This window comes from Podarcis cretensis (assembly GCF_951804945.1).
Source record: "Podarcis cretensis genome assembly, chromosome: 7".
Classification (NCBI taxonomy): Eukaryota; Metazoa; Chordata; class Lepidosauria; order Squamata; family Lacertidae; genus Podarcis; species Podarcis cretensis.
This window is the reverse complement of record NC_137176.1, coordinates 84,630,122-84,658,012: the sequence shown is the minus strand read 5'-3', so window position 1 is coordinate 84,658,012 and position 27,891 is coordinate 84,630,122. Positions and strand designations below refer to the sequence as shown.

The following is a 27,891-nucleotide window of genomic DNA, read 5'->3' as shown; positions in this document are numbered from 1 at the left end:
TACAGGAATGGGCCAGAGGTCAGGAAGAACACCTTCCTCAGACAAGGTTTGAATGGAAGAAGCTTCCATCTGGCTGGCCACTGTGAGACCAGGAAACTGGATGAGATGCTACTGTTTTATGGTTGTGGGTGTTCGAAGGCATTTTCTGTTTACTGTTGCATTCCATCCTAAGCTCGAATGATATCAAGTGGTTAAGAAAATATTTTAATTAATAAGCAAATAGTTGTGAGACAATGAAGAGAGCTAGACAGGACTGATGGGAAAATAAGTCAAAGGCTGCAAAGGGCAGGTGCATTACTCTGAGTTCTAAGGCAAGTCCAAGGACTTCACAATTCAAAACCCATTTATAGGGATCCATATAAACACATTTTCCTATTCCTTGACCTTCATTATGGCCAAAGATCCTCTCCAATGATAAATGACAGTCGCTGCTGCCTTTCCTTCTAAGTCAACAAACAATTGATGGATGAGGCAGTGATGTCAGATCGATCCATCAGGCCATTCCTATTTTTAAACACATTCTAGCAAAAATGGATGACCAAACTTTTCAAGATCACCTGTGAGTACTCCCCTTGCTCTTTGCAAGCACCGCCTGACATGATCCCTGGATCCTAAACTACTTGCCTTAGTTAGGCCCTCCAAGCAGAAGTTTCCTAAGTGCAAGAGGAAAAACTCAGTATTAGGCCCACCTAGTCATACCAGCATTTTTTGTTTTGTTGATACAAATGCTGGCCAAATGACTGAATTTGCAACCAACTGGTTGTTCAGACCAAAACAAGGATATGTTCAACCAGAATATTCATCAGCTGATGATTATAACATCAAGTGATGACTGCTACTTCACTTTTCTATGCTGATATCCTGCCTTTCCTTAAGTCAATTTACAACCCCCCTCAAGAAATTAAGTTACAGGTTCATATAAACACTTGAACCATGAAGCGCTTATTAAAATGTAGCATTACACAATATGCAACAATAACTCGTTTAGGAGAACAGAACAATAAACAGAAGTTCATCTAATTCCAAACTCTTTAGTATTCATGGCTTTGATTGTAGAACTGATTTTAATACCACATTTGTTTTTTGTTTGAACTGTGAAGTGCATTGGAAGCTTTGATAGAGCAGAGCAATGAGCTATAAATTTTAAATAAACAAACATCAGAAATGCATATGTTGACGCTGAATACCTCTCAGCTAAAATTGCCTTTGCACTGATTCTGCCCCAAACCTGCAAGGTCAGACACAGGCAGCCTTTTCATGACCTGTGAGAGTAAAGGGAACTTAGATAAAATCATGTAGGATATCTGTGTATACCTGTTAGTCATCCATGGTTATATGCAGCCATCAGGAATGTACAAGAATACTTGAGAAGAACCTTATGGGTCAGACCAGAGAGCTATCTTGTTCAACATACAGCCATACCTTGGTTCTTGAATGGCTTAGTTGACAAACAAATTGTGTTTTTTTAAAAAAATAATATTTATTACTTTTAAACACTACAAAAAAGGAAAGAAAAAAGAAAAAAAATACAATACAATATAAAAAGATTACACAACACTAACGCAATAAACAAAACAAAACAAAAACAGTTTAACACACATCATACAATTTCAGTATCTTATCTTTCATTCACTTGTTTCAACGACCTCTTCACACCTCCCTTTTTGTATTCCACTTCTATTAATTGTTTCAGCAATTCTTTTCCATCTTCCTCTATTTTCTGTCCTATAATTATCTTAACATATTCTAACCTTATTTTTCCTTTAATACTCTAATAATCTATTTATACCTAATTCCTTATAACATTTCTACTAAAGCCATATAACTTCATTCCAACATTTTTCTAACATTCATTAATTTTACAATATTTCTATAAATAGTCTTTAAACTTTTTTCCAATCTTCTACCACTGACTCTTCTCCCTGGTCTCGGATTCTGCCAGTCATTTCCGCCAATTCCATATAGTCCATCAATCTGGTGATCTTCTGTCTGATGCTCTTACCTCTTTTCCAAGTCCCTTCTGGAGATCTTCTTCGTATTTATACAAAAACTTTACTTTGTCTTCTACTGATCTTTTTTTTATTTTCCTTCCTTTAAAGCTGAAGAATAGACCTTGGGGAAACTCCCACCTAAAGATGATTTTATTCCTTCTCAGCAGGGCAACCAAATCTCCGTAGTTAGACCTAAGATCCAAAAGGTATTTCGGGACGTCTTTAAAAATTTCCACTCTTGGCTGTTGTACTTCTAGGTTCTTCTGGTAGTGCTAACAGTCTCTTATTCTGTTCTTCTCTTTTTCCCCTCCTCTTCCAAATCTGAAGGCCCTCACAGTTTCAAACTCTTCTTGACCCAGATCCAAGTCCCCCAAATCAGCAAATTCCTGTGTGAAGAAGTCTGTCAAACTTTCCTTCTCCAATTCAGGTAGGGCTCTGATCCTCAAATTCGTCTGTTTCTCTTTAAATTCAATCATAGCAAGCGTCGACTTATGGTCATCAAGTTGCCTCTGTAAGGCTGGGACTCTCTCTCTCACCAATTGTGTTACTTTACATTCAGCAGCAATGGCTTTCTCCCTAGCTTCCTCCGCAGTCTGCCGTATCAAAGTAGATTCCTGTATCAATTTCTGGATTGTTTCTGTATTGATATTCACCTTTTGTCCCAGATTATTTATACTTTCTGTATTTAAGTCAATTTTAATAATTGCAGCGTCCACTTTCGCATTTGTCACATCCATTTTCTTGTTAAGCTGTTCCAGTGAATCTCTTATCTTACTTAATGCAACCGCTAAGGCCTCTTCTGTCGACATTCCTTTTGATTTTGAATATACTGTTACAAAAGCAATAGCGGAAGAAGCAGGGGAGCCTGATATTGAGGCTCTCCTAGATTGCTGCCAAGTCCTCCCAGACCTTAATGTTTTTTCAGGAATTGACTAGTCCATTTTTTCCTTTCCATTTGCCATAACACTTAACCGAATCAAGGTCAGTCCCAGAGTCTCACAGCTTTTTATCTTGCAGCTGGAAATTCCCCAGCCCAGCTCTTGTAACAGTTTCAAACGCTTCCTCTAGGGGGAAACAGTTTCTGTTTATATTAGTCAATAATGTCCTCTTTTAAACACAGCTCAAACAATGAAGTTAGTTTCAATTTTCAGTTACTTTTACTCCTTTTTAAAAGCAGACGGAGACAGTAGGAACAATGTATTTCTCTTATTACTACCTGTCAACGAGCGTTCTAATCGTTGTCAGTGAGCCTTCCAAAGAACGTCAGTCCTGCTAGCAGCCCGTTTCCAGGGTCTGAGCGGCGGTATTTTAACTCTCTTCGCTCTCTCCCGCAGGCATATTCAGTTCACAACTCCCCCCCTCTTCTCCTGCCTCCAAGGGGGGGTTTAATGTTCTTTACCGATGGAAATTTAGTCCTTTACAATAGGCTTTCCAAGGCTTCAGCTTGCAGCCTCAATGCTTCAGTCTATTTACAAAAGGGGAAGGCGGACTTCCTGTATTGAACCTCCCCGTTACGATACCAAATTAAACTTTTAGAAATCCAATTCTCCCACTTCAGCTCTACTCACGGGTAATTACTTTAAAATCAAATTGTCCACAGGAAAAAGTCAGCGCTCTCCGGCAACAGCTATGTGGCTTCGCTCCGTGGAAGAAGCAGACGATCCGAAGCACCGTGCCACTCACCCCACATCGCTCCAGACCCCCGAAACCGGGTTTCCCCGCGAGTAGGGGAGGTGCAAAAGGTGCCTGCCGAATCCCACACTCACAGGCTTCTCCCGCCTGTGATTTTTTGCGGGTCTCCGCCTTCGCCGTGACGGCCAGACCCAAATTCCCACGGGGTAAATTCCTCCCGATCAGAGGAATTCAGCCATTACTGGAGGCACCAACCCGGAAGTCCTTGTTGACAAACAAATTGGCTCCCGAACATCCCAAACCCGGAAGTACCGTATTTTTCGCCCTATAGGACGCACTGGTCCATAGGGCGCAGCTAGTTTTTTGGGGGGGAAATAAAGGGGGGAAATTATTTTCCCAGCCCCCAGAACAGGCAGCTCTCCGCAAGCCATGGGAGCCCAGCGCCAGTCTCCCACGGCTTGCGGAGAGCTGCACGAAGCCTGGAGAGCAAGAGGGGTGAGTGCGCACTGACCCCTCTCGCTCTCCAGGCTTCAGCAAAAGCCTGCATTCGCCCCATAGGATGCACACACACTTCCCCTTCATTTTTGGAGGGGGGAAAGTGCGTCCTATAGGGTGAAAAATATGGTAAGTGTTCTGGTTTCCAAACGTTTTTGGGAAGCCGAACATCCGACGCAGCTTCTGCTTGAGTGCAGGAAGCTCCTGCAGCCAATCGGAAGCCGCACCTTGGTTTTCAAATGGTTTCGGGAGTTGAACGGACTTCAGGAACATATTAAGTTTGAGAACCAAGGCGCCACTGTATCGCTTACCACAATGGCTGAGAACCTCTCAAATGAGACATAGTGGCTTAGCACGCTTATTCTACTTCTCCCCAACAGCCAACCATTCAGTGTCAATACTGCGTCTGAATCTGGAAAATTCATTTAGTCATTGTGACAAAGAGCTAGTGATAGAAATGTCCTCCAGCAATCTAGGTTCCTTTTAAAGTCAACTGGAACACAGGGACATAGGAAGCTGTCTTTTACTGAGTCAAGCCATGGGTCCATCTACGTCGCTCTCCAGGTTTTCAAGGAGGGAATCTTCCCCAGCCCTATGAGGACAGGCTGGGGGTTGAATCTGGGACCTTCTGTACACAGAGAAGATGCCCTACCACTAACCTATGGCATGCAAACTACAGGGCTCCCATCTCATGATTCAGTAGCACATTTGAAGATAATGGGAGGAGGGAAATCTTTTAGTTGCCAGCTGGAAACCCTGTCAGTGTTGGTTAAAAACCCTAGGACCCAAGTGGTCTGCTAGTTTAGGAGAATGCATGATTCTGTGGCTGCATGTTCTGCATGCAGAAGGCAATAGGTTTCACCAGTGGCATCTCCCATTAAAATGATCTAAGATAGCAGGCAACAAGGAAGTTCTGGGTGCAAATCAGAAGCTTGATCACTGAGGAATAGGGACCAAATTCTTGGGGCCCAGCACTTTTGGCCCCTCCAATATTTTTTTTGGGGGGGGAGGGGGCAGGCCCCACCAATGTTCAAAACAGGGACATTAGGGAATATGTTATAGTTAAGTCAAGCAGGAATCGAAAATGAGCAGCCAATGGGAAATGAAGATGAAGAAAATCGAACAAATCAAAGATAAAATGCTAAAATATTTTAAGTTTTTGAAATGTCATTTGAAAAGGTATGTGATACTGAGCAGCTAATAACATCAAGATGGCGGGGTGGGAAGTCATTTTTAAATTTGCATTCAGTTTGAATTAATGCGATGTTAAATTGGTTAACGTTTTTGAAAAGCAATGAAAATTAATTGGCAAAAAGCAAAATAAAATCAGGGGGCAGAGAAGGGCAAACACGGAGTTGAGTGCAGCATGGCTTCAGTCCAGTAGCCAACAGCTTCTTCTCCTGCTGTGTAAGAGAAAGACAAGGGAAGCGGCCCCTGGCCAGTGGCGGCAGCAGCAGGAGGAGGAAGAGGCCAAGTGCCAGAGAGGAGCCGTACTGGATAGCTCAGTTGGTTAGAGCATGGTGCTGATAAGACCAAGGTTGCAGGTTCAATCCCTTTTTGGGACAGCTACATATTCTCTTGGTATGCCTCGCAGAGGACCTTAAGGTGCTTGAAAAACCATAGTTTAGAGGTCCCGGGCCCTAAGGAAGTCAGACTATCCTCCACCAGGGCCAGGGCCTTCTCAGTGATGGCTCCGACCTGGTGGAATGCTCTGTCCCAGGAGACTAGGGCCCTTCAGGATTTAACCTCCTTCCGTTGGGCCTGTAAGACAGAGCTATTCTGCCTGGCCTTTAATTTGAATTCAGCCTGATCTTTTATTTCCATTCTCTTCCCTCCCCCTCCCCTTTTATAAAGATCACCCGCTCTGAGACCCCACAGCTAATTCTCCCCTGGTCTCCTCGCTGGCCCAGGTAGAATTCAGCCAGCTAGCCCTGGGGATTATCTGATTGATTTTTGAATTTTATTGTTATTCATGTTTTTATACTGTATTTTATGCTGCTTTTATAATTAAGTGTTTTAAAGTGTTTTAAATTTGTTGTTAGCTGCCCTGAGCCTGGTTTTTGAACCAGGAAGGGCGGGGTATAAATAAAAAGTTATTATTATTATTTTATTATTACATTCCTGCATTGCAGGGAGTTGGGCCAGGTGATCCTCAGGATCCCTTCCAACTCTACAGTTCTATGATTGACAACAACCTTATGCTGTGCACAACATTACATGTGCCATTGGCACCCCGCCCCACAATCTCCCATGCAAGCTGGTACCTCTGAACTGTGGTCTGGCCCTTCCCCAATCTTTGCTAGTTTTCATCCATGCATCAGATAGCCATGGACTTTATTGGTTCCCTGGGTCACCTGACCATGCACTTAATTGGCAGCCATGTGACTTCTAATGCTGCCTAAGTAGAATCTGTGAGTAACACAGCCCAACCTGGAGTTCTATCAGATTTGTTGCGTATGAGATTTCAGAGGTAAACACCACCAGGATCATGTTTCCTGAAGCGCAGGAGTGGGGAGACCTGAGACCCATCAGATGTTGTCAGACTATGGCTCCCATCAGCCTTGACCACTGGCCATGCTGGGAGCTGGAGCTGATGGGAATAGAAACTCATCAATGTCTGCAGGGCCACAGGTCCCATATCCCCTGCCACAACACGTCAGTCTGTAAGCCTTCACACACGGCAATAAAAAAGATTTCACATTGCTTCTCACTCATTAGGCCTCTCCCGCCACATACTCCAGGGGCACGTAAAAAGTAACCTCAAGCAAGTCGAACATGACTTTAAAGAAGAAAGAGAATTTGTGCACAGTAAAAATGCTGGCTGTTTGTGCCAAGCTCTGAGATTAACAACCGAGGAGACTGGAAACCTCTCTTTATTGGTTGTACAAGTTCAGCCCAAACAACAAACACAAAATTCCCAGAGGCTTTGTCTCAGTCTCATTCTGCCAGGAAACACCTCAAAGAACTTCTGCTGCAGAGGCCCAGCTCTGGCGGCCAACAGGGAGGAAACTTTTTATAAGCATGAGTAACGTTTTATTATCCCTACCCAGGGCGCAGAACCTCAGAGGGGTGCAATACCGACTTTTGAGGAGTAGTGCTTCATACAGATTATTTTTTTTTTGTTAAAACTTATAAATTTCTGATATTTTACTTTTAATATTGAGAGTTTGGGGGCTGGGTTGGGTTGTATGATTCCCGAATCCCTTCTAATCCCTTGGATCCAGTAAGGGTTAAAATCTAATGGAGGATTCAATTACTGAAGTTGTAGCACCCTGCTTGTGGTTAACGCTTAGCTGGAATGAAATATTCAACGCAGCAATAGAGAAATTAAAATAATAATTTATTTGTCAGACAAATAAATATGAGGCACAGTGGTATATGGTTACCAAGCTCTGGCCTGGCCTCCTGCCATTCTGGCTAGCACTTATATTTCCTTAACCCAGCCCCCTTGCTCCTCCTGTGGCTGCCTCTGTCCAATCAGCCTGGTTGAAATTCCTATTGGCTGTTTGCTAGAACCAATCACAAAAGATACACCCATTTCCTTCTGTCCTTTTATGGGAAACAAAAAGCTATATATTCTTCTATCTATAAATGACAAATAAGTAGTAATATATCTTACATGTGTCTCAACAAGGAACCTTAATTACCAGCTCACCTCGCCCTATTGCCCTCCAAAACAGATGGTTAATCTTAAATTTTTATCTTAAACAGATGTCAAGGATCTTGAATTTACATCATCATTGAAAGATCTCCTTCCTTTGGAGGTCTCTAAACAAAAGCTTGACAAATGCTCTAATGATGTTTCCTGCTTGGCAGGGGGGGCTAGGCTGGTGGCTGATGGCCCCTGTGATCTCTTCCAACTATATGAAATAAGAATCTAGCATAAGGATTTAACATTTCTTAGCTTCTAATTCCTTTGCATAATTACATTTAAGCCAATATATTTAATACATAACATAAATAACCTTTTAAAAGGAAAAGAAATCTTAAAAGGATCTCAGTTTAAGAAAGAAACAACTTTAGAAAAAGACTTCCCAAAATATTCTCTTCCTTTCTGCCAGCTAGATGCTTTTCCATTGCTCTTGACCTTTGAACCTTAGGAAAATATGGCTCAAGTTTAATGGGAGGCACATGGTTTTATTTTACTATTTACCCACTCTTAATTATGTTTATCTCTTTTTTTATCTTCTGTAATATGTAGGGTCAGTGTCCTCGCTCTCAGCCTGTAATTCCCTTTTTGACTTTGAGAATTGTTTTCTGCTATAAATCAGGGGGCCCCCTTGCCTAGGAGGAAAAACATTTTGCCAAGGTTCTTAGGCAGCTGCTCTTCTGCCTGGCATGAACATTTGAAAATCTTTAAGCTCATTTTAAGATACAGGCCCTGATCAAAATATAAGCTTGATAAAAATGCAGGCTTATGATTAGATGCCTCAAAGTAGCCAGGCCAGCATCTTGGTAATGGGCCTAAGTATAGTCATTAGTGGGACTTGGGTGGCGCTGTGGGTGAAACCAGAGCCTAGGACTTGCTGATCAGAAGGTTGGCGGTTCGAATCCCTGCAACGGGGTGAGCTCCTGTTGCTCGGTTCCTGCTCCTGCCAACCTAGCAGTTCGAAAGCATGTCAAAGTGCAAGTAGATAAATAGGTACCGCTCCGGTGGGAAGGTAAACGGCGTTTCCGTGAGCTGCTCTGGTTTGCCAGAAGTGGCTTAGTCATGCTGGCCACATGACCCGGAAGCTGTACGCCAGCTCCCTTGGCCAGTAAAGCGAGATGAGCACCGCAACCCAAGAGTCGGTCATGACTGGACCTAATGGTCAGGGTTCCCTTTACCTTTACCACTTCACTGGCATCTCTCAGTATTGTGAACAACACCGAACTTACCTTTTGTTGGTATCTTCATGAACTTACCTAAAAAGATAAAGAAAACAAAAGATTGGGTTCAGCACTTGAAAAATCTATTGAAATCAGACATTATAAGTTCATCTTAGGCTGGGTAATTCGCAAGTTTCAGTGGCCTTGCACAAGGTTTTCTATTTTTCTCAGAAGATTGATAAAGAATATATAATTATTTTGGTAATTATTGTGTGTATATTACTCGCCAACGTGTTGCATGAGTCGTACTACTATTAATTCTGCAATCGAGCAGCAACTCTGGAGCCTGTTTGTGTCTCTGTGGTGCAGAGAAATGGGTTCTCCTCCATCAATCATTCTGTGGCATGATTCTCTAGCTGAGATGGTGGAGGACAATAATCTTAACAATTCTGTGTGAAGTATAATTAGTGGGTCCTCTTGGGATTTCTTAAGTTACACTCATCTGCTCCATACATTCATTTGCTTGCTGTCTTTCAGCTACGTCATCTCAAAACTGATTTCTCCTTTCTTCCCAGAGAATAATGCAGTTGCAAAGGAAAGTTGAATTCCCCATACAATTTAAGAAAAATAATAACAGAACAACAACGACAAAATCCCAGGGAGATTATTTGAAGTCTGAAGAGCTAACTGGCATTCTAGGAGGCAGATTTGCCACCCCCCACATCGCCCCAACAATTTTATCTGCCCCTGTAGATGTATTTGCGGAAGATGCCATCCAGATAACAACGATGAGCCTGGTGCTTGCAATCTTCTTCACACAAAAAAACACTTTGAGACTTTATTAGTGAAATGATCCAGTGAGAAGGGAGGGATGTAAAGTGCTAACCTGGCAATTATATTTTAAAGAAACCAACAGGTACACACCGGATAATTATAAGCTATCATCTATAAAGTTACAAGTGTCTAGCTGCAAAGAGATTGGGGCATAAAAGGAGAATGTCAGATCAGAATGTTCTTTTGCTAATTTCTGACAAAAACATAATGGCTTTAGCAAGCGTGATATTTCTAGAACTTCATTGTAACCATTAACATCTTGCGAGATCTATCTTTCCTTAATGTCAAGCTGTTATTTTTTTCTAGGGGCGCCATTTACATTTTAAAGGGGACGTACCTACACAGTTCTGTTCAGGGTACGCATACGTCTCTCTCTCTCTCTCTCTCTCTCTCTCTCTCTGTGTGTGTGTGTGTGTGTGGAGTTACTCTCTGCTCTTTACAGCAACAACTTCAAAGACCTGCCATCTGTCAGTGTTGACAACACAGATAGGTGGACGATGGGTTTGATTTTGCATAAGGCAGCTTTTGATAACCCCATGTTTCTGTGAATTTGCCAAAATGGTCCTCCTCATGGTGTTGCTTCGATAGGATGCGCCCACTAATGGGAGAGGTAGTGATACCAGCTGGCTCCCTCTCCATCCTCAGTGCTCTCCAGGAGTCAGTTCTGAAAGGTCAGGGGACCTTCAAGAACCAATTTTCAGGGAATCAGCAAAAACGGCCTCCTCAATTAGTAGACACCATCCACGGGACCAAGAACACAAGTCTAAGGAGACAACTCAGTGAGATGGACACAACTGAGCATGTCACCTACTCAGTGCTTTTTTTCTTTTAAAAAAAGAAATGTTATGGGGTACTCATTTTGGCTCAAGAAAATCATGATTTTACAGTTCGAATCGGGAAAAATAAATACAGTAAATGGACAAAAGTACAAAGATTCACAAAATGTTTAGCGGTATGCGTACACCTGCATCCTCCCAGGAAAAAAAGCATTGCACCTACTCATAATTGTCAGCTTTTGCCAGCGCAGCTTGCAAAAAGTAGGAGATTTTGCTGGTTTCCAGGCATTCACAAACCCAACTGGGATTGCCAATATTTACCTGTGGATATCAACACCACACACTCAAATGTCACAAATTCATCAAAGAATTATACCCTCCTTCTGAAGAATAACAAACACGTACACACACATTTTTGGACATTCTCCATAAACTGAAGTATGTACCATTTAATTCTTGCTTGGCTCCTGAAATGTTGCGCCTATAGAGGTGTGCTGTATAAAAGCAATACAATACATAGGTGAAGAAGAAAGGCTCTGGCTCAATAGCTCAGCTTCTGCTTCGCATACAGAAGGTCCCAGCTTCAAACCTTGGCATCTCCAAGAGAAACCCTGGCCTGAGATGTTGCTGAGCTGCATGGACAGCTTCTTCTGTTCCTCGGTGAGTGAAAGTATAATAGTCTTTTGAGGGGGGGGGGGGGATCCTGGACAGAAATCTGTAGAGCGCTGACTTGTAGATGAAGGAACTTTGTGGCCTTTGCAAAATTATATTCAAAGCAGAACAACGAGGGGGCTTCACCTACACTAATCTCCATGGTTCCTCCAAACAAGATCTTGTCTTGAATCATAGTAATGAGTTTTTCTGAACAATATTGGAGTGGAGATTCTTATATAATGTATATCTCGGGGAATCTGGGTATACACAGGTAATGAATGTAATATAATTTTAATGAGAATTTCATTTTATGGTTTGGGATACGCGAAGACATAACTTCTCATAATGTAATTACCTTTGATTAATCAGCGGGAATTATTAACTTCACACAAAAGCTTGGCTTCCTCCTTCTTTCTTCCCTTCCCCCACCCTCCTCCTCGAATATGTAATGAAATTGCTCTTATTAGTTTGAGAATAGTAGGTGACAGAGAGAATGGAAGCATTAATGAATATATATTTTAAGGCTGTGCAATGGATTTATCTGAGGGCCAAAACAAAGTGGACATAATCAGAGGGTCTCAGATGCACTAGCACAAACTGTGGCTGTCAGGGGGTTGGACATTAGGCAGGAAGGACAGACAGCCAGGGTGAAAAACCATTCAAAACATCCCCAGGGTGGGTCAACCTGAGGCTCCCTGGATCATTTTGGTTTGCCCTTTCCCAACCATATTCCAACTGAGTGACAGCCTTTGGTTTAACTGTACTCTGTAAATGTGGCTGCACCATATGTTTCGATTAAGAAACTCGGCACATCTCGGTGGAGTAATTCAGGCCCTACCAAATAACTATATACAGCCCTTTGCCCAACACACAGCAGGTTCCTTCTTGCTTGTAACTGGAGATACATCTGCAGAAATCTGTTTTTAATATCTGGATGCATATGCTTTTTGTTTTTCTAAAGTAATCTGCATTCAACTTCAGGGAAATATTTGTTCCTGTACTGATGCAGCGAGCACAGAATTTCAGCCCAGCAAGACATAATTTCTGTTTCCACAATTCTGTAGGTTTTTGTTTTTTTTAATGGAAATGCCCATTGTTGCTTTAATTATGAGTACAGTACCAGAACAAGAGTTAACAATACCTGCAATATCAAACAAAAGCAAAAGAAACACACACGGTGTAATGAAAGCTATTTCATGTTTTCAGAATAAATGGGATTATTTATCTCATCACTCACTTGGTTTGGATTGCATCCAAACCAGTAATTAGAAATGAAAGAAGGAAATAAAAACCCGAATCACCTTAGGACCCCATCAATCATTGGATTTAGATTCTCACACAATTAAGCCCAAGCTAGATATGCAGAAAGAATTTTAAAACCAGACTTGAAAACGCCGATTTTTCCACCCAAAAGCTACGTATCCACCAACTCTTATTTTCACTGCGTTAGTTCTTCTCCCATGACTTTATAAGAAGAGCCCTGCTAGATTGGGCCAAAGACTCATCTAGTCTAGCAAGCCTATCTGAGAGGAACAGCACTTTCCCACTTGTGATTCCCGGAAGCGGGAATTCAGAGAGATACTTTCTCTGACACTTGAAATAGAATATAGCCTTATCATCCAGTTCTCTGTACATGTCTAATATATGCAGTTTGCAAAACCCAAAAAAGTAGCATTGCAAATGCACAAACACCATCTCCACCCTGTCCCTCAGCCCCATGGTCAACTAAGTCTGCACAACGGATGCATAAACATCTAACTGTAGCAGCTTCATTTCCCCCCAGCATTGGTCAGTGAAAACCTTTTGTACCTCATCCCACTTTCTTCCTTAATTAGTGCTCCAATTACTGGTTTCTTTGCAATGCAAGTCAACACATCATTAAATTATGAGTCTCCTGATGACTTGCAGGAGCAAATGTTGCAATGTGACCCTAACCCTCAGCTGTCTTCCCATTCATCCCCCCCCCCAATCTTACCATGTTCCTTTCATCTGCCCAGATTAATAGACACATCTTGATTATTCCTTTTGCAGTGTGGCAAGCAACATCTGCTGGTAATTGTCAGGACCTTGAGTTGGAACTGGGCAAGACCTCCTTATGAATTTGTTTTTGTTTAGTCGTTTAGTCATGTCCGACTCTTCGTGACCCCATGGACCTGTCTTCCACTGCTTCCTGCAGTTTGGTCAAAGTCATGCTGGTAGCTTCGAGAACACTATCCAACCATCTCGCCTTCTGTCGTCCCCTTCTCCTTGTGCCCTCCATCTTTCCCAACATCAGGGTCTTTTCCAGGGAGTCTTCTCTTCCCATGAGGTGGCCAAAGTATTGGAGCCTCAGCTTCAGGATCTGTCCTTCCAGTGAGCACTCAGGGCTGGTTTCCTTAAGAATGAAGAGGTTTGATCTTCTTGCAGTCCATGGGACTCTTAAGAGTCTCCTCCAGCACCATGATTCAAAAGCATCAATTCTTTGGTGATCAGCCTTCTTTATGGTCCAGCTCTCACTTCCTTATGAATAGGACTCCACTATGGGCCCCAACACCAAACAGGTCCAGGAGGAGATGGGGTACTCCAGGACATCACTTCAGCCAGAGAACCAGAAGGACTTATGTACCCAGCTGGATAACCCTCTCAGTTCTGGAGCTCCAGAACCACCGCTAGATATTGAAGGAGGAGGTGGCAATCGGCCTGAGCCAATACTCAGTCCCACCAGTGCACCCCTTGCCTGGCAGCACAAAGCATCCTTTATCAGAATCCTAATAATGAGAGGAAACACGGTCATATGAAGGATCAGGATTCCTCTAATAAACCAGGGAGTGGAGGATGTCCAGATGAGCATTCAGTTTTTGTTGGGGAGCTACTGGTGTGACAGTCTTCATAAGCCTGCTGGTAGTCTAGTTACTGTACCTTCAGGAAAACTTCTCTCCTACTCAGTATGAGGCTTCCTGGCTTCTGACAGTGCTGTACAGCTCTTCTGACTTCCTTGTGTGGATTGAATGGCCTATCATCCCACAGAGAAGTCAAGTTACTTTTACCATAGATGAATGGAGTTGGAAGGGACCCTGAGGATCATCTAGAGACTAGAGTCCAAGCTCTTTCATGCAGAAGGCCCCAAGTTCAGTCCCTGGAATCTCCAGCTGAAAGGCTGAGCTGGAAAATGGCCATTGCCTAAGATCTTGGCTGCCAGCTGGGGCAGCGAATACTGCCTGGTGCCCCTTGCAACTGGCAGGGTGGAAAATGGGAAGCCCAAGAGCCGCTGCAACCAGCGCCATTGATAAGTGGAGCCAACTAAGTCTAGTTTCTGTCCTATCTTCTACCCAGTTCTACAAGGGTGATAGTAGACTGAGGAGGAGGAAGCTGACTGAGGTTGACGGGGCAGTGCCCTGTTTGCCCCAATAGATCAGCCTTTTGTTTTTATATTGTATTTTTATGCTGTGAAAATTATATGTGTATTAGAATAATATACACATCTGTATATCAATGCATGGTAATGTAACAGCCTTTTTTCTTTTCTTTCTCACTTTCTTCTTCTTTCATTCCCTCCTTACTCTTTTTTATAAATGAAATTTTCTTAATAAAATGTAATAATAAAATTAAAATAAGCATCTAGCTGGTCACTGTGAGAACTTCTCTGTAATGCAGTAATATGCAGCTGTCCCTCATGGACACCTGAGACCTTGGTGTTACCAACTGAGCTATTATTTGTTAAATTTGTATACTGCCCTTCATCCATAGTTAAGTAAGTGTGTATGTAGACATCATAGAGATTTGGCAATGTGGCATTTGTGGGCATCCTTGTAAGAACATGGAAAAAAAAACTTATCATCCAGTTCTCCGTACACGTCTAATATATCCAGTTTGCAAAAGTTCCAAGGGGCACCAGGCAGTATTCGCTGCCCCAGCTGGCAGCCAAGAACTTAGGCAATGGCCATTTTCCAGCTCAGCCTTTCAGCTGGCGATTCCAGGAACTGAACTTGGGGCCTTCTGTATGAAAGAGCAGGAGCTCTACCATTGAGGTATAGCTCCTTCTCCTTTCCCGACAGGAGGGAACTGCAGAAAGACTAGATGAATAAGTCCTGTTGCATTAAAAGGTCAGAGTTATTAATCATGCCCTTGTCGGTTTCTGAGAGTTATGAGGTATGTGTGTGTGTCTTTACACTCATGTGTGTGTAGCAGCCTACAGATCCAGATTTAATTTCAACTTTGATTTTACAGTCTATGCAAAAAATAATTTAAAAAATGGCCTTCATCCTACACAATGGATTTCACCATGATTATTATCCATCACCCCGCCCCCATTCTTTCATCTTTAGGAAAAACCACTTAATTAATCAGCTATTTAAATAAATAAGATGTAGCAAGGCTGGGATACTGAATATTTCATTTGGAAAGTAGGTGCCAGAAGAAGCATGTTTAATTTAATCAGTATCAGGGTCAATGAGCATATGTTAATGTTAAATAGAGATTAATTGCCAGGCCTTCCTTATATGCCACCAATACTTATTCGACTCTGCTGAACGCACTATTGGCCAGCAGGTAATGAATGGCTTGCTCGCATCATTATGCATGCTCTGCTTCAGCAAATTCTTGCATGGGTCCAATATACAAGCATGGATAGATGGAGAACAGCAGGGGTGAGGAACCTGTCACTCTCCAGGACTCCAGTTCCCATCATCCATATCCCTATCCCTCCCATTTACCAGACGCAGGTGCTGAACATATGGACTGAGAAAGGGAGAGGAGAAATAGGGTTCTGCTGAGCCCAAATTTTAATCTGTGGAAACCATCTTGTTTGTGAGTCATGGAAGGCCTGCTCCCTGCTTTCCAGGCCTTTTTCTACCTGGCCTGGGAGGGTTGGGCCCTGACTGACTCCAGCCTCAAAAGCTGAGGCCGCTGAAGAGGCCAGAGACCATCTTGGCTGTGAGATCTGCTCTCTGCCTCCCAGGCGTTTTTCCACCTGGCCCGGACTGTCTCCAGCTACAAAAGCTGAGACTGCTGAACAGAACTTTGGTTGGGGAATTGTTTAGAGGGCATTGTTGGGTGCAGGCAGAGGCTCTTGCCATTATTAATATTAAGCTTTTTATCTTTAATGCAGATCTTATGTGGAAATTGTTTAATTTGGTTGTGTACTTTGGGCGTTTTATTTATTGTTCGTAACTACTTTTGTTATGTTTGTATTTTTTCATGCTGTAAGCTGCCTTGGGCATGGTTTGAATAATAGAAAGGTGGCATACAAATAACACACACACACACACACACACACACACACACACACACACACTAAAATAACCCATGTACTGGATTTCTCTCGGATCCCTTTACACCATTCTTTTAAAGAAAGCTGCAAATGGCAAGAAGACCTTACATAATGACATTCAAATCTGCTCAGGTCAGGTTTTCAGCTGTTTCCTACAATACCTAAAGGGACGCTGGTGGCACTGTGGGTTAAACCACAGAGCCTAGGGCTTGCCGATCAGAAGGTTGGCGGTTTGAATCCCCGCAACTGGGTGAGCTGTTGCTTGGTCCCTGTTCCTGCCAACCTAGCAGTTCGAAAGCACGTCAAAGTGCATCAAAGTGCAAGTAGATAAATAGGTACCACTCCAGTGGGAAGGTAAATGGCATTTCCATGCGCTGCTCTGGTTCACCAGAAGTGGCTTAATCATGCTGGCCACATGACCTGGAAGCTGTACCCCGGCTCCTTCAGCCAATAAAGCGAGATGAGCGCTGCAACCCCAGAATCGGTCATGGCTGGACCTAATGTTCAGGGGTCCCTTTACCTTTACAATACCTAAAGAAGCTAAAATTGCCAGGTGACTCCCTTGCTTTTCTCTCACAGCTGCTTCCTCACTGAAAGACCTGACCTTCCGCAACTTTTTTTTCAAAGTTCCCATATTTGCAAAGCAATCTCTCTCTTTTTAACAAGTCAAAATATCACTTGGGGGGAGTTGTGGGGAAAATTGTACTGTCCATCATGGCTGATGTAAGAGGCTTCACCTTAGTGACATGATTCAGAAGGGATTCTGCCTTTAAAAAGATACAAGGAAGCTGGAACATAAAGGAATAGAGTGAATTCCCATTTCTTAAATTCTGCTTAAAAACTACCATCCCTCCCACATAATTCAGAGGTTCGACCTGGCTGCCCACTTCCAACAGCCAAAGGGTTTTGGGAAATGGATGTTTTGTTTCCAATAAAGGTGTGCCCGGTGAGGTTTTAAATAAATCTGTCTTATGAGGTTATTGCCCTTTATCAATTGTGCAGGCATTCACATTATATAGCAGGTATCACCAGCCTTTTAAAATTAAGCAATGTATTTATTTCATTGAAACTATATACCGCTTGAGTGTGAAAAACCTCAAAGTGTTTTATGAAAAGAGTAAAACAAAATTATGAAAAAGTATGAAGACACTTTAAAAAAATGAAAACCAGCAATAAACTGAATATGCATCAGCATTCTAGGTATCTGGGTAAAAGGTAAAGGTAAAGGGACCCCTGACCATTAAGTCCAGTCGTGACCGAATTTGGGGTTGCAGCACTCATCTCGCTTTATTGGCCAAGGGAGCCGGTGTACAGCTTCTGGGTCATGTGGCCAGCATGACTAAGCCGCTTCTGGCGAACCAGAGCAGCGCACTGAAACACCGTTTACCTTCCCGCTGGAGCGGTACCTATTTATCTACTTGCACTTTGACGTGCTTTCGAACTGCTAGGTGAGCAGGAGCTGGGACCGAAAAATGGGAGCTCACCCTATCATGGGGATTTGAACTGCCAACCTTCTAATTGGCAAGTCCTACGCTCTGTGGTTTAACCCACAGCGCCACCCGCGTCTGGGTAGGTTTGTCTAAAAGGTTGTTTGTTTGGTTTTTTAGCAGGTATCAAAAGAATAAAGTGAGGGAACTTTCCTGATGTCAGTAGGCAGGGGTTTCCAAAGTGTAGGTGCCAGAACACTAAAATATATATTTTTTACAATGGGTCCTTGGGCACATTGGCAAACCAGAGAAACTGCAGGGGGTGGGGAAAGAGATTTTCAGAGGTGAATACAGTGGTACCTCGGGTTACATATGCTTCAGGTAACAGACTCCGCTAACCCAGAAATAGTACCTTCGGGTAAAGAGCTTTGCTTCAGGATGAGAACAGAAACTGCATGACGACGGCGTGGCGGCAGTGGGAGGCCCCATTAGCTAAAGTAGTACCTCAGTTTAAGAACAATTTCAGGGTAAGAACGGACCTCCAGAACGAATTAAGTTTTTAACCCAAGGTAACACTATATGCTCTTGAACTGCATACCCATTGTATGGATACTGACAACAGGACAACGAAAATAAATTTTATGTGCTCTAAAGGTCACCAAGAAACTGATAGTGATACTGATGAATTGGAAGAATAGAGATAGAATTCACTTTAATCAATGGTTTGGTGACATGACAACATTGTCTGTTCATACGTTGCCAGTTTATAGACGCAAACTTTCTTTGGATAAACACAGTGATATTTGGAATGAGTTTGCACAGAATACATTAGGTTATTGACAATTATATGTGTATTAGAATAATATACACATCTGTATATTAATGCATAGTAATGTAACTTTTTTTCTTTTCTTCCCCACTTTCTTCTTTCATTCCCCCCTTACTCTTTTTTATAAATGAAATTCTCTTAATAAAATGTAATAATAAAATGAAAATAAGCATCTAGTTGGTCACTGTGAGCTCAGGATACTGGACTAGATGAGCCATTGGCCTGATTCAGGAAGTTTTGATTTTCATGTTCTTTCAAGGATGCCCACAAATGCCACATTGCCAAATCTCTGTGATGTCTACACACACACTTAATTTACCATACACTATCTTAACAGAGATTAAAGGTTTGTTGGAGCCAATGAGGTGTAACCCTTCACACTCAGAGATGGAATTACTTCCAAGTAATCAATATTAATGTACTGGATGGAGGAAAATAGAAAGACAAGGAGGGAGGGAAGGAGAGTGAAGCCGGGAAGCAAATCTGACTCCAGCCTAGCTGATTTATCAGACCTAGCCACTTCCATGCAAATGCATCTGCTGAAAACTATTTAATAGGCTGACTGGAGTAGTGGCATAGTATGGGGGGTGCAGGGGGGGCCGGCCGCACCGGCCGCACCATCTGGGGGGGGGGGCGCGCTCGCCGCCTCCGGAGTCGCCAAAGAGCCTCGGGCACAGGCTGTAGCAGAGCCCCATGTCTCGTGGAACCGACGAGCTGTGCGCGCGTCCGGGCTGAAGGCGTCCGGCAGGCAGCAGCTCTCAGTGCTTGCCGCGGTCCCCGCACGTCAGGGCCGTGGAGGGCGCGCCAGGCAGCCCCTCCTCACAGCCCCGCCGCCGCTGCTGCTGCAGCTGCTGGGCCATGTTGCATTTTCCTCGCCTCTCTGCCCTCCTCCTCCTCTGGGCAAGCGGCGTCGTTTGGGTGGCAGCGCCAGCGGCAACTCGCCTCAGATCACCTGACATGGACCCGCCACCGCCGTGGCTACCTTACCGTAAATACCCCAGCCCAGGCAGCAGCAAGAAGAAGCTGGCAGCAGCGGCAGGTTAGGGGTTAGTGGCACAAATTACTTGCCTTGCCCCGGGTTAGGGGGCGCAAATTACTTGCCCCGGGTTCTGACAACCCACGCTACGCCGCTGGATTGGAGACAAAGTAGAACGTCAAGGGGGGAATTCCTGTCACCATGTTCTCCCCAAGTCAGGATTAATTTGACACTCTGCAGCCTGGAAACCAACAGACGTAAGAGATTCTCTCTCTAAATTGCTACCGTCTCGCATCATGTTGAAACCCCCAAAATATATTCAAACCTGCCCCTAAATGCAAATGGGAAAGAACAATGAAGCACTGCTCTTCCTTAGCAGAATTTGGTACCAAGGCAGATGAGACAATGGATACACACAGAGATGTCGTCCTTCCCTGGTCCCTATTCCAGGTGTGCCCCCAATATCTAGCCACCTCTAAGATGTTTCTAAGCTGCCACTATTGGATATAAACTCTTGGCAGCTAACAAGATAAAACAATGCAAAAATACAGCTGAACCAAAGCAGTTAAAATACCATCCATAATTTCCACAGGTTGAATTTCTAAATATCTAGGTGTCCATCAAGCATACAGGAAAATTCTACCTTGTTTCCAGGGAATCCTTTTTTCCAAATGGATTGGCACTCAACAACCTGACTTTACTTTTATAAATAGGTATTTAAAATCCACTATAAATCACTGCTCTCTTCAAATAGGTCACCTCTGAAACTTGCTATTCAGAGAAGTTGGGGCAGGGACAAACTGTCTCTTCACTGCAGAATTTGGTTAAGAGTTGCCCACTCAAATATTTGGTTTTGGAGCCAACATTTGCATTTCTCACCCCTCCATACTCACACACACAAATCCCACCTTTCAATACTCATGTTGAGATTTCCAGACACTGGTTTTCTCCAATTGTCTTCTTGATTGACTGATTGCTCAACCCTTATTGTCCTCTTGATTGTTTGAAAGGCAGTCACAATGAATGCTTGTCACTGCCGGCTGCTGGTTTTCTCCAGTTGGATGACTGCGGATTTCATTCAATTGCATATGAAAGGTTGTCACCTTCTTTTGAGCCGCTTTGTTGTTTTGGGCAGATGCAACTGTTGCTCAAAAATAAACCCAGGAATATAGGAGGTAAGACCAGTGATGAGCACCAGAGAATAAAGCTGCATTTCTATATCTGCTTACTCGGGAGTAAGACCGATTGAACTCGTGGTTCTGAGTAGACATCCATAGCATTGCACTAAATAAGCGGAAGTAATAAAGAAATAAGGGATGCGGGTGGCACTGTGGTCTAAACCACAGAACCTAGGGCTTGCCGATCAGAAGGTCTGCGGTTCAAATCCCCGCGATGGGGTGAGCTCCCGTTCCTCGGTCCCTGCTCCTGCCAACCTAGCAGTTTGAAAGCATGTCAAGTGCAAGTAGATAAATAGGTACCACTGCGGCGGGAAGGTAAACGGTGTTTCCGTGAGCTGCTCTGGTACCTCCAGAAATGGCTTAATCATGCTGGCCACATGACCCGGAAGCTGTCTGTGGACAAATGCCGGCTCCCTCGGCCTACAGAGCGAGATGAATGTGCAACCTCAGAGTCGTCCTCGACTGGACCTAACTGTCAGGGGTACCTTTACCTTTAATGGTATAGGAGTCATCTCATTGGAGAATATCTCATTGCAAGCTGCTTTTGGATTATCAAATGTTAAGGAGGGCATATTGAAACTTTTTGGTGAAAGCGATGGATTTCATAATCTGAGGGTTCAAAATCAACAACAATTTGGCTAAAAGGATGACATAGCTATAGCATTTATAGCATTGTTGTGCAATGACAGACTGAATGAGTTCCAAGATCTTTCCAAGAACCACTCTTGTTATCTATTATATTTAGCAAAGTCTCTGGTTAGAAGGTTAATTGGGAAACATCTGATATCTTAGCATTAAATATGAACAGACGGGTGAAGGTCAAGTGGGGAAATCTTGGAAATCTCCGGTTATTAATCATGCAAGAATATGTCTGACTTGTCTTCCAAATACCTGTAGTGGTGGGTGAACTTCCTTCTGCACTTCAGAATGGGATTAGGTAAAATTATTCATCCCCACACCAAAGGAAAACCATCATTTTTATTCTGAGGCCATTATGAAGCTCATTCCTGTCATAGACCACATGATATTGCAGGAGTGCCACAAAAACCAAGCACAAACACCACACCACCCTGAAATAAGAACTCATATTGAGGTTGCAATGGACATGCATCTTGTACAGTGGAGAGGACTTGTAATGGGACCTCCATTGTGTCCCAGAATGCTGCAAAGCAGTATATTGTTTCATACCTGGGGATCCTCCCCATGATCCCCCATCTCTGTCACTTGCCCTCTCTCTGCCGTTAAACCCTTCCTCGCCCATCTGCTCTTCCCCTCCCCATCTTCAGCCTCCTGCTCATGAGACGTTGTGTCTCCAGACGCCGTGAGCCCTAGAGTGGCCCTGGGAACATTGCCCCAGCCCTCGCCAAGTCAGTAGACACAGTATGGCCTAGAGTGACTTCTGGGAAAATCGGGGCATCCTGGATTGAGTTCAGGAGCCAGGGCAACTTCTGTAAATTTGGGATGTCCCAATTAAATCAAGACACTTGAGGGGTCTGTTGTTGACCAGGATTCTTGGGAAATCAGCCTGTAGAGGGTGCTGGAGGGGCCAAAATGAGAAGTCTTTTGGCCTGGATTTAGTCCATGGGCTGGAGATTCCCATCTCTACCTTTATTCATGTGAGATAAACTGATGCTACATTTCCCCAGGTACCCAGGACACTGCTAGATTAATGTAACAGAGCAACACTGAAGACTTGTCAAGAATCTTCCTCTTCCCCTCTTGCAAATAGATGTGTGTAGGAAAGGAAGGAAGGTGGGGATGTTAGCAGCAGGGAGTTCTGGTAATATTCTGAATTGGTCCCCAACTTCCAAGGAGTTTGAACCAAATTCAGAATGGGATACGGTGCTTTTAAACCAGGGCATGTTTACAACTACCCCCTTCTCTTCAAATTCCAAGTATACCTTTGTTGTTTGCTGTGACTCTTCCAACATATACAGTGGACACTCGGGTTGCGAACGTGATCCATGCGGGAGGCACATTCACAACCCGCAGCGCCACGTCTGCGTGTACACGGGTTGCTTCTGTGCATGCGCGACTGCCGAAACCCGGAAGTAACCCGTTCTGGTACTTCCTGGTTTCTGCATGTCCGTAACCCAAAAAAACTCAAACTGAAGCGTCAGTAACCCGATGTATGACTGTACTGCTAATGCCAAACTGAGAACGTAACAGCAGCATCTCAACACATTTCTCTGGACTAGTGCCACAGCCCAGTCACAGCCCTGTTGCCGAGCAAACAGGAGCTAAGAATCGCCAAGGAACACTTACCTGAGAGCAAGCTCCACATCCGAAGTCAGGGAATCCAGATGATCACAGAGCAAAAGGGCCAGATGGAGAGCAGCAAGTTAGGACCGGGAACCACAGGCATTTTTTCCAGCATATGACTGCTGCTGAGAGCCCTGTTTAAGAAGCCAGACCCAGCTGGTTCTCATAAGTGTCTTCTTATGTCCCTCAAGGCTGATCAACTGCAGGTGGAGTCCTTCTGCCTTCTCCCCCTTCAGGCTGCTGTTCAGCAAGTGAAGCTGACTCCTGGCCCATGACAGCTAGGAATAGGGGGTCATTTAGCAAAATATGATAAGAAATGGAGACTTAGCACTCCCCAATTTAATACATGCATGTTGCAAAGGAGTGACTTAGCTACATTAAAATGCTAGAATTGCAACACTGTAGCTGTGATCATAAACACCCCTACAAAGAATAAGCCCCAGTGGGAATGTCTTCAGCATTACAGTATTATGGGATGGGGAACCTGTCCTGTTCTGACACAGCTGACATCTCCCTTATCTGGAAGTGGATGGGGTGGGGCTGCTGCCTGAGGCAGCTGCTTCACCCCGCCTTATGGGTGGGCCGGAACTGTATACAATACAAGGTGTGTGTTCATACACCCTTACTTGGGGTTTTTAAAAAATAAAATAAAAGGAGTGGCATAGTGGAAAAAATCCTTCTGCTGTGTTTTAATCACCATCGACAGATGCAAAGGGAATCTCAACACATATTCTTGAATGTCATTTTCTTCCATGCTCATCTAGGAAGCTAACATGTTTATAGGGCACTGCTAAGGTGACCGCTAATCCCGTTATCGTTCCTGCTGCCCTCACAAACCTGCTTGCTAAAAAACTCTGATAATTGAGATAATCCCCTTAACAGCAGCTTTGAAGAAGCAGTGATTAGCTCACTTGCTAAACCAGATGTACATAGCCTACAGCAGTATACAAAGAGTTAGGTGAAGAAACAGTTGCCTCTTCCAAATACTTCAGATCAGGTATGAAGAGCACCTGGCCTTCTAGTTGTTGCTGAACTATGACTCCCATCACCCCTGGCCACTGGCCACGCTTGCTGGGTTGATGGGAGTTGCAGTCCAATGACATCTGGAAAGCCAAAAGTTCACTACACCTGTGTTAGAACATCTCTCGCCTTCTACCTTGGGCATATATTCCTGTGGCCTTCACTTGTCCTGCTCTACCATTCTTGGCCATCCAAAGTTCTCCTGATCACTTGAATGACTCCACCTATTAGCCACTCTTCCTTTCGTATGCATGGTCCATCCTAGAACATCGTTCAAAATCCATATTCCACCACAAAACCCACCTTTTTCCATGAAGCTTTTGGCTGAACTTCTTAGGGTGCTTCTGGACAAATGTCTATTATGGGATGCATGTTCCTCATGCATGTAAGCTTCTTGCAGCATGCAGATGGCATTGTTGTCATCAAAATGCCCTGTGCCCCCTTGTCAGTAAACTCCTCCTAGACCAGGGTGACAAGGGAAGTGTCTCCCTCTGGAAAGAGCTACTCCCAGTATCTGTCAGCGTGAAGGCAGACATGTCAAGGAGTGACTATGCCAAGCCAGGAAAGCCTGGATAGCAAAGGGGGGGGACAGAGAGAGGGGTCGAACTTGCAGTTCCCATCATGGGGATGGATGAGGCAAGAGAACAAGCTGAGAAAGCCTGCCCCCAAAAAACATCAATGGCAGATTTCCCCCACTCGTGGCATATCCTGCTGGATCCCTTCTTGGGGTCCTTAATCCTCCATCTGCATTGTCCTGACACAGCCAGTTCATGGCATGCATCCCTAAGCCCACACCCAGCATATGTGGCTTGTACGTATTCAATCTGGCCAGGGCAAAAACAGGACAACACAGAGGCCAGGAGCAACTGCCTCAGCTGCCTCCTCACAATCATTATAATTATAATATAAGAATAGTAACAGATGGAGCCAGGCATCTTTGAAACAGCACATATTAGGCCTATTTGTAGACTTTGGTCCACACACACTCAGTGCCACAAGGCTATTTTCCAATAGTAATAGATACTGGATATGAGTCAAATATTGTGAATTTGATTGCCCTGTGTTATAAAGAGAAACTGGAGTTGAATGGAAAGAGGCTGCAGTTGTGTTGCCCTTAACTTGCAGAAATGTGGGCCGAAAGCAAACAAGTCTAGCACAGAAGGCCCTTCATGCAGGAAAACATGAGCATAAATTGCCCCATAGTGTACACAACTACAGATTGTGGAACTCCCTCCAGACATTTTGCAAGTCCAGCCGAAAAGCAGATGTTGATTTCTGTTGTTATTGTCTCTGTTCTTTGGTTCTCTCAAAATCCTTCCAATATTATGGCCCAGAAGAAACTGGCACAGCAACCTCCACACTTTGTTCCAAGTGCAGCTGAGCCCATACTGCAAGCTATGCTCATTTTCAAGGGGTGAGGTGTCATTGCAGCACAGCCATTGTTACGGTCTGGTTCACGGGCGATCAAAGTCCCTGCTGGGGATGTCGGGACCAGGGGTGAGATGGCAGGGTGGGAGCAGGAACGGGAGTCCAGAAGCCAGGAGTCAGAAAGCCAAGAGTCTGAGAGTCAGAGAGCCGGGAGTCAAGAAGCCAAGGGTCCGAGGGTCAGGAAGCAAGGTTTCACAAAGTCAAGGATCAAGAAACAAGGAGTCAAAAGCAGCAAGGCAGGGAACGTGTTGCTGTGGCAAACAGCCGAAGGGAAATGCTGACCTTATACCCCTTCCTGGCTCTTGCCACCAGGTGCTGTGAGTTACCAATCGGCCTCACCTGTGTGGCCATGCCTTGCCTCTTCAGAACAAACTTAGGAAGGCCCCAGTCCTGCAAAGTCCTATTGGTCACAGGGCCTGGCTCCTGCACACACACACCTGACAGCCATGAACCGAAGGCAACGTCTGGAGCTGCAAGCTACTTGACAAAAGTTTGCCCTCCAGTTTCTCCCCCACAGCAGATTTGACTTCTTCCATCTGGAAAACTTACACAACGCTGCAATAGACAGGAACCACAGCATGGGATTCTCTGCCATGAGTCATAGAATCACAGAATTGCAAAGTTGGAAGGGATCCGAGGGTCATCAAGTCCAACCCCTTGTGATGCAGGAATCTCAACTAAAGTATCCATGACAGATGGCCACCCAACCTCTGCTTGGAAACCTTCAAGGAAGGGGAGTCCATGACGTCTTGCGGAAGTCTATTCTCCTGATCTGGAGGGTAGGAATTGAATCAATGGATCTTGGTTACAAGAAAGGAGATTCCAATGAAACATCAGGAAGAACTTTCTGACAGTAAGAGCTGTTTGACAGTGGAACAGACACCCCCAGGAGGTTGTGGACCAGAGGAGCTCATCAGAAGCTCGTCCTGCTCTCGAGTAGGACCCTGGCAGAGACACATGCCTGACTGGCATGTTCCCTCACTCCTGGTCGATCGTTTGGGAGCTTCAAAAGCTTTCTTCAGCCCGAACATCACAGCAACCGATGCCAACAGACACCGGCACACTTAGGGATCTGCAGAGTCTTCGCAGCTTGCATAACAGACCTCAGCAACTCAGCATTTTGGCTAATCTACTTTATTTACATATAAACACACACAGAGCACTGCAACATGGCTCCCTCTCTCTCTAGCATCAGACAGCAAAGAGAAAAAGAAGAAAGGACAATAGTCCCACTTCACGGAACACAGGAGCACAAACATCCTGTCTCCGCCACTTCCCACTCTGTGGAGTCCATACATATCATGTTATAGACAAAAAATCCCATGATTGCAATTGTGGAGCACAAATTCTATCAGTTCTGTTTTGTGCCCAAGATTGAGGAGGCCTTTGCACATGTTCCGTGCATGATGTCATGCGTGTGTGACATCGCATTGTTGGGAGGAGGCCAAGCACAGAGCCCACCCCATCTCGACTTTCTCTCTTGTGCTCAGGGGGAACCAAGCACTGAACTGTGGCATGCTTGGCTGTGCGCTTGGCCTCCTCCATGCCCTCATCATGGAGGGGGAAAAAGACACCTCCAGCCTTAGGAGTCGGGACACCTGCTAGACACCCTGCCTCTTACAGTGTGAAGAAGCAGAAGCAGGAGAACGAAAGGTCGCTGGACAGCGACAAACAAGCACACCAAAAGTGAAATGTTTATTCCATTATTATTACTGTCATGATTCGGAGGGGGCTGCCTGAAAAGCACTGCTTTTGAAGCTAGTGTCCAATGGAGAGACTACCCACAGAGTTCTGTTCTGCATTATCGGCAGATGAGATCAAGTTTGGACTCACTGCTTCCCTTTAGCCGGAGATAACCATTAGCCGAATGGAACGGCAACATTGCAGGCTATTGCAAGCCCAGTGCTGTGTGGCGCCATGATCAGAGGAGTCTTCAACTGGCTTTTCTGCCCTGTGCCCTCGCCCCAGCTCCTCGCGTCCCCCTTGTTTGCTGGCTGCATTATTCCATCTCTGTATCTTATCATTCCACACTCCTGCTCGCCCGCTGAATTATTAATATTGTTTTTATGCTAAATGTCTTTGCTTCACACATAATTTGACCTTACTTACTGTGCAGTTAACTGTGCCGGCCCCTCAAGACATATTACTCATGCTGTTCTTTGCACAGCACACTTCTTTGTGTGGTTCGGCTTAGCAGACTCGCCAGGTTCTTTGAGCGGAGTCGTATGCATGCTTTGTGATTAGTCGTTCATTAGGCCATCGGAAATTTAAAAGGAAATGCAAAAGGAGCATGAATGATAATGCACTAAGTTGGTGGGCTCGGGAGGATGTC

The 27,891-nt window shown here is 44.3% G+C and overlaps 1 long non-coding RNA gene across 1 annotated transcript; it reads right to left on the bottom strand.

Moving 5' to 3' along the window:
- LOC307220604 lies at window positions 1-27,806 on the bottom strand. The gene is made up of 6 exons (XR_013840977.1): window positions 27,669-27,806; window positions 23,115-23,389; window positions 21,741-21,856; window positions 20,580-20,812; window positions 8,997-9,023; window positions 1-653 (listed from the first exon to the last, which is right to left on the bottom strand). It is a non-coding gene; the product is annotated as an uncharacterized lncRNA (long non-coding RNA).
- Between the last annotated feature and the right edge of the window lie 85 nt (window positions 27,807-27,891).